We start from the raw sequence: 11,946 nt of genomic DNA, 5'->3' as shown, positions 1-11,946 counted from the left end.
TTCGCTTGACACTCCACTGCCAGCCATGGAGCCTGCCTGGGCTGTTCCCAGCAGGCGGCTGGGAGGCTGCCAGCAGCCCGGGCTCTCTGGCTGGCAGCAGCTAGCCAGAGCCTGGGCTGGCTGCAGTCAGGAGGCTGCAAAGGAACTGGTCCAGAATCCAGCATCCTGTGGCTCCAAGCAGACAGCAGGGTGGGGGACCCTGAGGCAACATAGCCCAGAAACGCCCTGTGCCACTGCTGGCACTGGCTGTATTCAGCCTGGGCTCTGGGCAGCTGCAGCAAGCAGGCTGCAAACAGCTGCACCGAGCTCTGCAGCCCCGGCATCAGCTCTGTGCTGGCGGCAACTTCATGCATGCCTCAGAGCAGAGAGTGGGGATAAACCCACTCTGCTCTGAGGTGCACATGCAGTCGCTGGCATGGAGCTGATGCTGGGGCTGTGGAGCCTGGTGCAGCTGTTTGCAGCCTGCCCGCTGCTTGCTGCAGCTGCCCCAGAGCCCAGGCTTTCTACAGGGGGAGCTGGCAGCAGCGCAGGGCTTTTCCCTGTGTTTGGCAGCAACAGCGCTGGGGAGGCAGGAAGCAGCCCCCCATCCATCACCGCAGCCTGCCCCAAGTGCTGGGAAGAGCCTGATGCCACCGCCAGCCTTCCTGCCTACAGTGAACTAGGCCCTGGGTGGGCTGGGTCGTGGGGCCAATCCCCACAGTGCAGAAGGGAGCAGGGCAGCACCCTGCCCTGCCTGCACTCTGGAGGGCTCAGTCTGCCCCAAAGCCCAGGCAGGATAAAAAAGAAAGAAAACTTACCTGCCTGTCGGTGGGGAGTGTGTGGGTATCTGTGTGCCTACCCTCCACCTCCCGCAGCAGCCTTTGGCCGGCCTGGGGGTGGCAGTGAGCAGCCCAACATGAACCCGGTGGCGGCAGGCAGAGCAGCGGTGCAGGGGTTTGCTGCAGGGGTTTTCTGCGCCTGCGTCCTGCCTGCCTGTGTCTCACGTACCCCCAGGGGTACATGTACCACAGGTTGAAAAACTATGCTCTAATTGATTTGCTCTCTTGTTGGTCAACCTTTAATATTTCTGCCAGCCCGCCTTCCAGAAGTTCCATCGTGGAGTTGGTCTGGTGGTGTGGGCTGAAAAGTCATATTGTCAGTGCTAATGAGTGAGGGCCTGTGCTGAGCTGGTGGAAACTTGCCACGTACTTGGTGTTTTACTCAAATCACCATTGACCAGGCAAGGTCTAGGTTTGGTTGAATGTTCCATCATGCAGAGTGGAAGGTACGTGGCTCCTTTGGGTCATATATGATGGTTATATCATTCAGGCTTGCCCAGAGACAAAGATTATTGCCTCTGTTTCTACTGTTAATGGAGTTTCCCCAATTTTGATGTTGAGAGCTGACGTCACCTGCAAGTAAGGCTGTCTGGTCAGAAATAGGCAGGGATGTGATTGACAACAAGGCAGATGGCGGCTTGTATACGTTGACAATAATTATATCATTAACCTGGACACTGTTCCATTCTGTTGCACTCTGGGAAGTGTTATGTCCCTTGGTAGTGTATGGTAGGTCATTTCTGATGATGGTAACAGGGCCATGAATCCTGCTGGCTACAGAGTCTGCAAGGCTGTAGCCTGAGAACTTCATCTTCTGCAGCTGCTCTATGTGTGTTTCTTGTAGGAGGACTGCATGTGGTTTCATTTCCCTGGTGCTGTGTTCCAGCACTGATTAAGCAAGGTGTAACCTTCAACATTAAGTTGAAGAACAGTCTAGCTTTCCCCACCTTGTAGACAGGAAAGGTTGCTCCAGCTTATCCTGTAGTTACATATCCAAACTGAAAGTATAGTGTATCAAAACAGGAAAAATTGTAGTACAAATATACTGTAGTACACACTGACTGATTTAAGATGTTTACTTTTACCTTATGATGAAAACTGAAGTGCTGTGAATGCTGGCTGAAGTGACTTGTTGGAGCAAATGAATGCATCCAAAATCCTTGGGCCCAGGTCTTGCGAAATCAAAGTTGATTTAAATCCTGATGCTTCAAAAATGTGAGGGTTTTTGTTTTGTTTTCCATTTTGTGGGCCTGGGGTTGTACTTGGGGGACATCTTCTGGCCCTTTCCTGCAGTATGAGCGCTACGATATTTTTTTTCTAAAGGTGAGATTCTCATAACCTCAGCTTTAAGGGAAATGCCAACTTTCATGAGGTTTACAGTGAGCTGGTAAGAGTTGGCTTCAAGATTTGAAGTAGCCTGGAGTGGGATTTGTTTCTGAATTTTGTAGCTAACCCATATCACTGTTATGGATTCAGGGATATTGGCTTGGGTAAGTTCTCAGTCAGACAGTCCTCAGACAGACTGTCTCAAGGCCCTACTAGGAACCCAGCATAAAGTCCAAAGTCTCTTCAGATCTTCTTGAGGGAGCAGGGAGAAGCATGGAGAGAAGTACAACAGATACCCATTGAAAAGACTGAACAAGGCCATCCACCTCTGTATCCAAAGCAATGGAGTGATCTGGGTGGGGAAGTGCTGAGAATCTCAGAAAGAGAATGCAAATGTCTTCCGCTGCCTGCATGGAAAGAGGAAATAATGCTCTCCTAGCCGCCTACTCTGCAAATGCAAACTTTCAGTGTTTAAACCAGCTGTGAGCCTGGTCTCCAGGTCACTGAATGAGAGCTCCTCAGTCCCACCACCTGCTCTTGTTCAATTAACAGACTGAAACAAGTGAGAATTCATGCTGTGACACTGGCAAGTTTGTTGTGAGCTGTTCATAGCTCCCAATTTCCATCCAGGTGACGCTCTGCAGAACTGCTGCAGTGGGAACGTTCTGGGTCCTGGCTCCACCCAGAGGAGCGAGGAATGAACAGGTAACTCCAGCTCTTCCAATTATACAGCGATCCACTCCTGGCAGGGACACTTGCACAAAGACAAAGCTCCAGTGTGAAGGAGAGAGCCCTTGGCAATCTTCCTGCATGCTGACATGCCAGACCCAGCAGGGACAGTGTTCCTTATCTGAGGCTGAAAGTCAAAAAAGGAGAGGAATTATTTACATGTCACACTGAAGCTTTAGCTGCTGTTTGAAAGCTTTTCTAGCAGGAAAAAGGCAGGAAGCTAAGCTTACTTTGCAGTTACACTGATTCTAGTTGAATTAGCTCAGGGCTGAATTTGGTCCAGTATGGCTCACTCCTCACTGAAAGATCCTGGTTCCAAAACACTATCCCCGATCCTTTCTTTCTAGGACACCGGTTTCCAAACCCCACTTTCCTTTGTGGGATGGAGCTTTGCTTGGTTCCAGAAGCTGCTCTTATATAAAAATGGAGAGGGTGTAAGCTCTGATGCATAGCCCAAATAGAGGGCATGGAAGAAAACTGCAGGATGTAGGCTAGATACAACCCCTCCCTTCCCTCCCCCCCCCCCCCCCCCCCCCCAATCTAAAACATTAGTAGACGGAGGGACTAGAGCAAAACAACAGGGGAACCTTTACTACTCTGCATTGTTCCCCGTGAAATAAAATTACTTGCTTCTCTGTATAGAGGGGTTGTTCCTAACCAGAGGTTAGATATGAATTGATGTGTTTCAAAAGGCCAGTGGCCCATCTAAAGTGGGATATGTTCCTAGAAATGGCTGATGTTAGATATTTCCAAGGGAACAATAGAGGTTACCTGGCCAGTTTGCACAGTGCACTGCCATGGTGTGGGGTGATGGGAGGAGGGGAACATTTCCTGACACTTGCTAGTGATCCAGAAATGTAAAGTTTACTAATCTCCATCCCATGCCATAGGTAGTCAAGTTGCTCTCCTCTACTCCTGGTTCAGGTCTCAGATCCTTCCACCTGATATAACCCCTGTTACACTGCTTGTGTCTGTTCTCTGCTAGCAAGTTATACAGATCTGCAGTGCCCAGGAATGTAACTTAGCTCCCTATTTAAAATTGTTGTCTCTGAAGTGTCCATTGCTGGATTATGGTGATGCCTAGAAGTTCTAGCTGAAATCATGCTGGATTCATTAGGAAGATCTTACCTCTTTGAAGGCCTTGTTGTCTAAATAGGTCAGGTAGGCAGAGACTGAGAGAAGAAATATTGGCAGGAGTCTGGGTAGATATGATATGCACCTAGTTAAACAAGATGCACAGAGAGCATAAACTTTGTGTGAACTCAAGCTCACTTCATCAGATGCCATCCTTACAGGTCATAGCAATGCCCAGCTTCATGGCTCCCTCTTTCAAACTTGCCAGTTCTAGCACAGAAATTTTGATATTGCCTCACCCATGTTTTTATTCTGCACTAAAAAGCCAAGATCTGAACTTGATGTTCTTAGGCCTGAGCAGCCCCCGTTGTTCAGCATCTTGAATTTCTCAGCAATTATTATAACCCTGGAATGAATGCTGCTTGTGCCCCCCCCCCCCGGTTGCTGTCTGTGTAGTGAGTGCCCTAAAATGAAGGTCATGTCACGCACGCTGGGGATGACTTTGCAGAGCATCGTTCTGACTGGCCCTTGGAACTGGGTCGTGTGCAATTATCGCTTGTTCTGTATTCTGTAGCCTTGCCCGGATTGCTGCCAAAAGGGAGTGAATGTTACACTGGCTGCCAAAGTGAAGGGAAAATAAAAGAGTTTAATAGCTTGTTCCATTAAAGATCTTCTTAGAGCGTGGCTAGTTTAACCTCTGCAGCTCAAACGACCTTGTTTGGAGCTGTGCGTGGTTTCAAAATGGAAACCCCAGCCACTCGCCAGTCTAAACAGCCCTAATGTCAACCTGCAGCTCTAGCAAAGGTCGCTGCTCTCCAGTCACCTTGCCAGGACATCACTGCGCTCTCACCTGGCATTGCCATGCTCAGGGAGTTGGGTGAGGGGTTTGATGAAGCTCAGATGGGCTTTGGGAGGATTCAGAGAACAGGAACACATCAAAGCGTCTTGCATAGTTTTTCTCTGCTTGAGAGGCAAGAAACGCACTGCAAAAAGGCTGGCGATGAAGTACATTTTAAAAAAGCAAAATTATCAATAATAGAGTCCACATGCTGAGCATGTTTGAACAGAAGCAAACAAAATAAAGTTCAGACAAAAGGGGAATGAATCGTGTAGCTATTTCACGACTAGTTTTCTATGGCTTCTGGTTGCATCTCAGCAGGGGCAGTAACCAGGCAACCATAAGAGCCTGACAGAGGAAAGGCAAAGGCTGAGCATAGCAAATGTGTTGGGGAAGCGAAACGAGCTGGTCCCTCTGGAGTCTGCTGCACCAGCTGAGGGGACCAGAGCCTCACTTGTGAGATGTGTGGCCTGTCAGGCTACACGCAAATGCAGTGCTGCTTGATGCAGATGCCTGTGTCTTTCCCTGCTCCATTGCTGAAGGCATTCTCCACTCCCACTTCTCCAGCCACAGCGAAAGCCCCTCGCACGGAACAGGAACTAAAAAATTGCATGTCAAAAATAAAACAAATCGACTCTGTTTCCTGGGCTCGAGCAATAACCCAGAGACTCCCAGCTTCTCTGATTTTAATTGAGACTTGTTTGCTTTGAGGCTCTGTTCGCTTTCACTGCTTTCCCCTCCTCTGCCCCCCCCAAAAAGGACTTAAAACTTTCAAAAGTTACTTACAAGCACTCGAGCAACTCTTCAGTCCCTCTCTGCCATAGCCCAGTGGTTGTCAACCCTAGGGGTACTTAAAAAGGTCCTGAGGGGTACACAGACATAATGTGGCCGATAAATGCCGTGTGCGTGCGCACAGTTGCACTGCAGCACGCAGGCGGCCAGGAGGGCAGTCAGGTCTGGCTGGTAAGTATGTTGTGAGAGAAGGGGCCTGCGGAGGGGGTAGATCAAGGCCCCAGCGGTGGGGGAGGGGCTGGGGCTGCAGCTGCCCAGCTGGGGCAGAGCGCTAGACTGAGCCATGCGGGGTGGGAGGGTGGCTCCACTGCTGTGTGCACCCTGAGATGGCATGGGGGGCATGTGCCCCCAGATCTGTGCATGGCAGGGTGGGCTGCCGCTGCGGGCTGGAGCTGGGGCTGTGCTGGGCTCTTCCCAGTGGGGGCTGGACCAGGCTGTGCTCGGGGCAGGTGATGGCAGTGCTGGGAGGCAGGGGGGCTGCAGCAACCCCCAAATTTGCCTATGCTCAGTCCTGCGTCCCTCCCTGGTTGGGCAGCCCTTGCTCCTGCCCTTGCCCCAGCCTCACCCCCCACCGCTGGGCCAGCCAGCCCTCACCCTGTGTGCAGATCAGGGGGCACACACCGCCATGCTCTCCGGGGGAGCTGCCACCCCCTCCCCGTGCCCCCTGGACAAGCTGCTTGCAGCTCTATTCCATGCTCTGCCCGGGCTGTGAAGCCCCAGCCCCACTCCTTCCCTCACTGTGGGGCCTTGATTTGCTATCCCCCTTAAAAACAAGAAAAAAATAAAAAGGGGTACCTGAGCTGGAACTTCGAGCGAGAAGGGGTACATTTGTTAAACAAGGTTGAAAACCCTGCTGTAGCCACCTCAGTACCCTGTGTGCTGTGGTTTCACCTCTGCACGAGCTGGTGTATGAGGATTTCTTGACATACCAATATCCCGGCTAAGGACGCCTCTCTGCATGCAGACAAGATTGCTGCTCTTTGCTGTGCTGCACCACAAGTGCTTGTCATTTGTTTTGGAAGTTGTAGTCAATCATTGCAAAGCCTGTGGACACCAATGGGAGCTCTTCCATTTCACTTCAGCGAGTTTTGGATTGGAACTGTAATCCGGAGGTAGAAATACATCAGTAACAGCCTTATTCCTCAAACAGTTTAAGACAGGGGTAAAGTAAGATGAAGGAATTTCATGATCTAACACTTTTTACTGTGAATACCTTATAGATAGACTGGTGAAGATCTTCAGTTGTTTGTGAGCGCTGAGGGGAGAGCAGCTTTGCATCCACTGCACTGCGGGGGCCGGATATTAAAATAGTCTTCATAGTGCATGAATCACAAGGTGAGGTTCTCATCCCTGACCATGGCGTCATAATGTTACATGTTGCTCCAGTAAATGTGCCTGCTAGGGAACTTACAGACTTGCATATCTGGGAGAAGTGGGTAGTGAAAGCAAAGTCAACTTAAAAAAAAAAATCATATTTGCCGTGTAGCTCATCCCCAGTGGAACTGCTCCCCAGTGGCCTAATGCTTAACTTCCATGGGAGGAGAATCAGAGTAACCCGACATTCTCTGAAAATCCCACCCATCCATGCTGTGCGCAGCCGTCATTCTGCATGTCATTCCACTGGTTGACGCACATCAGAAGAGTTGACAGATATAAAGACCTTCCCCTCGGGTTTTGGAGCAAGGGTTGAACTCGGGGCCTGTAGCTCAGGTGCTGCAGGGATGCTCTGTGCTACTGCAGGTTTCAACAGGACATTTTTGGTAACATATTCTGTAGTGCTGGGCTGGCTTTGAACTGTTACTTCATCACTTTCCCCTCAATCTGTCTAGTTCTCCGCTCGCAATCACTTTTTAACTTGCTCTTATAAAGAATGTGGTTGTGTGATTCAGTGTGGGGAGGAAATAGTAAAATGGCTGACACTGTAATTCAGTGGGAATTTTAAGATATCTCCCTCCCGTCCAAAGAAAGTGTCTCCTAGTGCAGGGTAGAAAACTTGGAGCATCTGGTTTAAAGGATATCACTTCTCTTCCTGATAAGGTAAAATCCAATAAAACTGATCAAATGCCAACAAATGGCAACATGAGATTGAAGCTCCTCTCATATCAGAAAATCTCTCTGCCGGTGGATAGCAAAGGCATCACGGCAAGCAGAATGCTTCTTCCATATCTGCAGCTCCATCAGTTCCAGCTGGGAAAGGGATGGGACTCTGAATTGACAAACCAACTGCTCTGCTGTCTCACAGGTTTCTGTCTGAACACGCGGTTTTCCCGGGGGCACTAACAGAAAAGTGGAAGGGTTTAACGAATGGGCGAGGAGATGATGAGCAGAACAGTTCCAAAGTCCTCTCTAGTCTTTGTCCCCTCTTGGGGATGTTAGGCTGCTTTTCCTGAACTACTCTTAAAGTCAGACCCAAGCAGGTGAACGCAAGGCTCATTGACCATCCTAGCCTGTCACGTTCCCATGTGTCTTGACTGATGCTGGTGGACAGGAAATGTGACTGTACCAGCTTCTCCTTCTTCCACCTTGCCCTTGTACAAGGGGTTTCCTGTACTAAGAAAAACAGAGAAATACCTAGGCAGCCAGGGGGCAGGGAGATGGGGAGAGGATTCAAGGAGCTGCAGTGCAGGGCTAATCATTACCCTCTTCCCAAGCACTAAAAATGTTAGCACGGGGTGCTGGTTTGTGCACTGACTAATGCTGCATACACTGCTTGGCCTTTCTCACTGTAGGGGTTTTGAGGCTTGCAGAAAGCTGGCTGTGTTGCTCCAGAAGCTGGCTGTGCTGCCTTAGTGGGATGGAGTCTCAGATAGGCATGAAGAAAACTGCTCCCTGGCCAAGAACCAGTGGGATCGGGGCAGAGGCCAGAGAGTATGAAGAAACCTTTACGGTTTTGCTGAAGGGAAACAGCGTACATCAGCGACCTCTGAGCTGTTGAGAGATGGGCAGAAGGAAGGTGCAAGGTCACAGACCCAGAACCTCATCCTTACTTCCCTCTAACCCCAGAAGCAATGGGAACTACCTGTCTTCCCCTGACACCCATCCTTTCCATATGGACTGTGCGCTTCTCCATTAATACCAGTGGCATTGTGGAGCCTGGCCTACTTTCTCTAGGCTGCTGGAGAAAAACCTGCTACTTCCTTGCCAAGAATGCAAACACTCCAAGCTAAGAACCCCATTAGGTATGGAGACCTTCCATCAGGACGTCACACACATTGCGAGCTGCAATGCTGAGATGCTGTGTGCCCTCTGCCACATGTGAAGGTGATGGTGACCTTTCCAGTACAGTTTTCCAGGGCTACCTTTCTAGTAAGACCTCTTCATTGTATAAGGGAGATGACTCCTAAGCCTCGTGTGTGCTACAGCATGTATCAGAGGAGCTGTACAAGTGGGGACAGTAGATCTTCAGGGAGCTGCCTCCTCAGTGCCACACTTAAGTTTCTCATTCTCAAGAGAGCAGAGCTATGTGTAAACTTCTTCTAGGTCAGGGCAGAGAGCCAGAAGCCTGCTGCCAGCACAGCCTTTACAATCTGGAATATATTGAATCTGTTAACCACTGGGTGTCTTTCAGGGTGATAAACATTGAGTGACAAATAAAAGCAAGGGCTGTGTTTTATTGCCCAAGTTATCCTTGTTCCTGGGAACTGTCTCCAGGAGTGGAAAGCTGCAGCTCCGCCAGGACTTGTCAAATCAGAACATTAGCTGAGTCCTGTGCAGGGTCAAAAGTTTGTCTGTTGGGAGACTGAAGTTATCGAGCCATCAAGTTACAGCAGAAGAGCTTGAACCTGTTGCTTGGTATGTGTGAGCGGCTCTCCAGCGAGCCAGCCCCTTTCACACTGGGCTAGGTCTGATGAAAGGCTTACTAGAAGTGGGGCTACAGTAGGGTTGCAGCTTTTCCAGTGCCCAGCACTGCAGTTTGCTGAGAAAGGGTGCACTGTTCTAGGTGGCACTACACCCTTACAGTCTGGCACCTTCAGAAAAGGAGTGGAGGTTTCTAAAAGGTGATCCCTTCAGAGGGTCTGGATGGGATAGCAATGAAGCACAGATCCTTTCTCTTGGTCTATTTTTCCAATCTAGCAAGGTTGGCAGTGATCAGACATTATCTGGCACCAAAAGGCAGCCTCTGGAGCTTGTTTGGTCTCTGTGTAGTCAATGGGAACTAGTTGCATCAGATCAGCAGCCCTGATCTACTCAGCCTGAGCTCCTTTTTCTGAGAGATACAGGTGGGCTTCAGAAGCAGGTATAAACCCCTTTTCCCCCGATCTGTAATCGGCAATAATGCAGCAATCCGCCCAGAGGCGCGAAGCATCTTCATACCCTACCAGGACCTGGCTTTTCTCCCATCCTGAAGCAGGAGGTTTAATCTTTCTGTATAGATCTCAGTTCAAGTGACTGTGTCCACCACATGGACACTTTCACAATGATGTATGGAGCAATTTGGCTGTCTCCCTAACTCTCTCCCCAACCTAGCAGGTGGCCTTAAGTTGGTCCCCTTCCCCTGTCCTTCTCTTATCCTGGGGTGATACTGTCATAGGAAAATTTAAGTTTTGTTTTCATTCTGAGCTCAGGAAGCCTGAGGTCCTTGAGCCGTACTTCTACAGTACCTACTCTGTGCAAAGAGTACTTCAGGGCTCTTATTCCAGCAACTTGCACCGGCAAAAGATGGCAAAGAAAGTGCATTCTTGCTCAGTGAGGGGCTGAGCTTGTTTGTTCTCTTCTCTCTCTGTTGGGCAGCGGTGCTGTTGCCTCTTGCACTGTAAATGTTTGTCATGCTTCACGCTGCTGTCTGGATCATTTCCCATCAATAGTCAAGTGACTCACCCTGCTTTTCTGCTGTAGGCAGGCTCACACTGCTTCTTAGCATGGCAAATAAATCCTGAAAGAGGGGAGGGGTGTGTGTGTGAGGGGGGAGGGGGTGTTTGTAGGGGGGGGGGGTGTAGAGCTGGTAGGAGGGAAAATGTTCTCTCCATCCCAGGAATAAAACGACTCCAAGTATCATTCGTGCCATTGGATGGATATGTGAAATGAGTCTAACTTCAGTCTAATTCACAGCAAGCAGGATCTTCATCCCAAAGATTCCCACCACCTACAAATGGCACTTGATTGCATCCTTCTGGGCTAGAGCAGAGAAGCCAAGTACTGCTGTGCCTGCCATGTATAAAGGGCCCTAATTCTGCAAAACTGACAAACAGCACCTTCCAGCAGCTTCAGATTTGTTAAAAGAAGCTCTAAATGGGGAGTGGCACTGAAGGCACCAGCTAGGAGTCCATATAGCTATTTCTTAATATTCTGCCAAGAGGTCAGTGCCTTGGGTGTGTACCTCACTCTGCTATTGGATATGTCTCTATTGCTCTCCAAGTCAGCTGAGTGTTTGGAAGCCAAGATTTTTTCAAATTCTCTACTTACAGAGCACATAGCTAGTTTTTATCTCTTGAGCATTGCTGGGTAAATCTTGTCAGCTTAGTTACTAAAATATGGCAGAGGTCGTGTTTTCTCCTTGTGCTTTAATGAAAAATAGAACAATAGCTACCCACCCAGCCCTTTAAATTAGAATCAAGCACTAGATTATATTGCCCATGAGCACTTTGCTATAGAAGAACCTAGTGGACCGATTTTAATGTCCTACAGCTCCTGTCTGTCAGCCAGGCTGGTGCCACCTCTTCCTACTGCTGGAGAGTGTCTATAGCTTGACTTCTCAGGATCTGGACTGCAGTGAGCATTCCAGACCTGGGCACCACTGAGGTGTTTTTGGCAATTCAGCTGCTTTGTAGTAGCCCACTGGGGTCGTTATCCCCAGGGGAAGCACAGGCCTCCCCAGCCCTGAATAAGAGAGACTCAAATTTAATCTAAAGAGGAAATGGAAGCGCCCTGTTACGCGTGCTGTATCTGCATTCTCTTTCCTCTCTTCTGACTGTTGAATGTTTGCCCTAATTCATGATTGCCCTGGAGCATGGCTTTACCGGCCAGTTGCTTATTATGGGATGTTGCTGGTTCAGAGGTGAATCAGAACTATCTAGAGGCTGTGAATGTCTCTCACTTCCTCGGCTGTCACTTTCTCTCTTTCTTTCTGTCTATCCATGAGTCCCCTGCTTCTCTCTGCCTCTATTTTAATATGCATGTGACCCCTCTCATTTTTTTTCCAGGCTTCCAATGAGATGACATGTTCTCCAGGCGATATAGCAGTGTGCCACCCCGGTTGCAGTGTGTGGGGATCAGTGATGACTCAAGGGTGTCTATATGGCATAAGTCAGTGCTGTGCAGAGATACTCCAAGGTAGCAGAGCTGTAACCAGAATAGTTGCATTAACACAGTCCTATAGCTGGGCTAATTAGGGGTGCTGAGAGCTTCCAGTGCCACAGCTATCATGAGTAG

The 11,946-nt window shown here is 49.4% G+C and overlaps 1 long non-coding RNA gene across 1 annotated transcript; it reads right to left on the bottom strand.

Annotated features, from left to right (window-relative positions):
• Positions 1-940: 940 nt before the first annotated feature.
• Positions 941-5,717, bottom strand: LOC109284653 (uncharacterized). Its single transcript, XR_002092187.2, has 3 exons — positions 5,572-5,717; positions 4,002-4,092; positions 941-3,000 (listed from the first exon to the last, which is right to left on the bottom strand). It is a non-coding gene; the product is annotated as an uncharacterized LOC109284653 (long non-coding RNA).
• Positions 5,718-11,946: the final 6,229 nt, after the last annotated feature.

The sequence above is a fragment of the Alligator mississippiensis genome, chromosome 10 (assembly GCF_030867095.1).
Source record: "Alligator mississippiensis isolate rAllMis1 chromosome 10, rAllMis1, whole genome shotgun sequence".
Classification (NCBI taxonomy): domain Eukaryota; kingdom Metazoa; phylum Chordata; order Crocodylia; family Alligatoridae; genus Alligator; species Alligator mississippiensis.
Note: the sequence above shows the minus strand (reverse complement) of the source record. Positions and strands in the feature narration are given on the sequence as shown.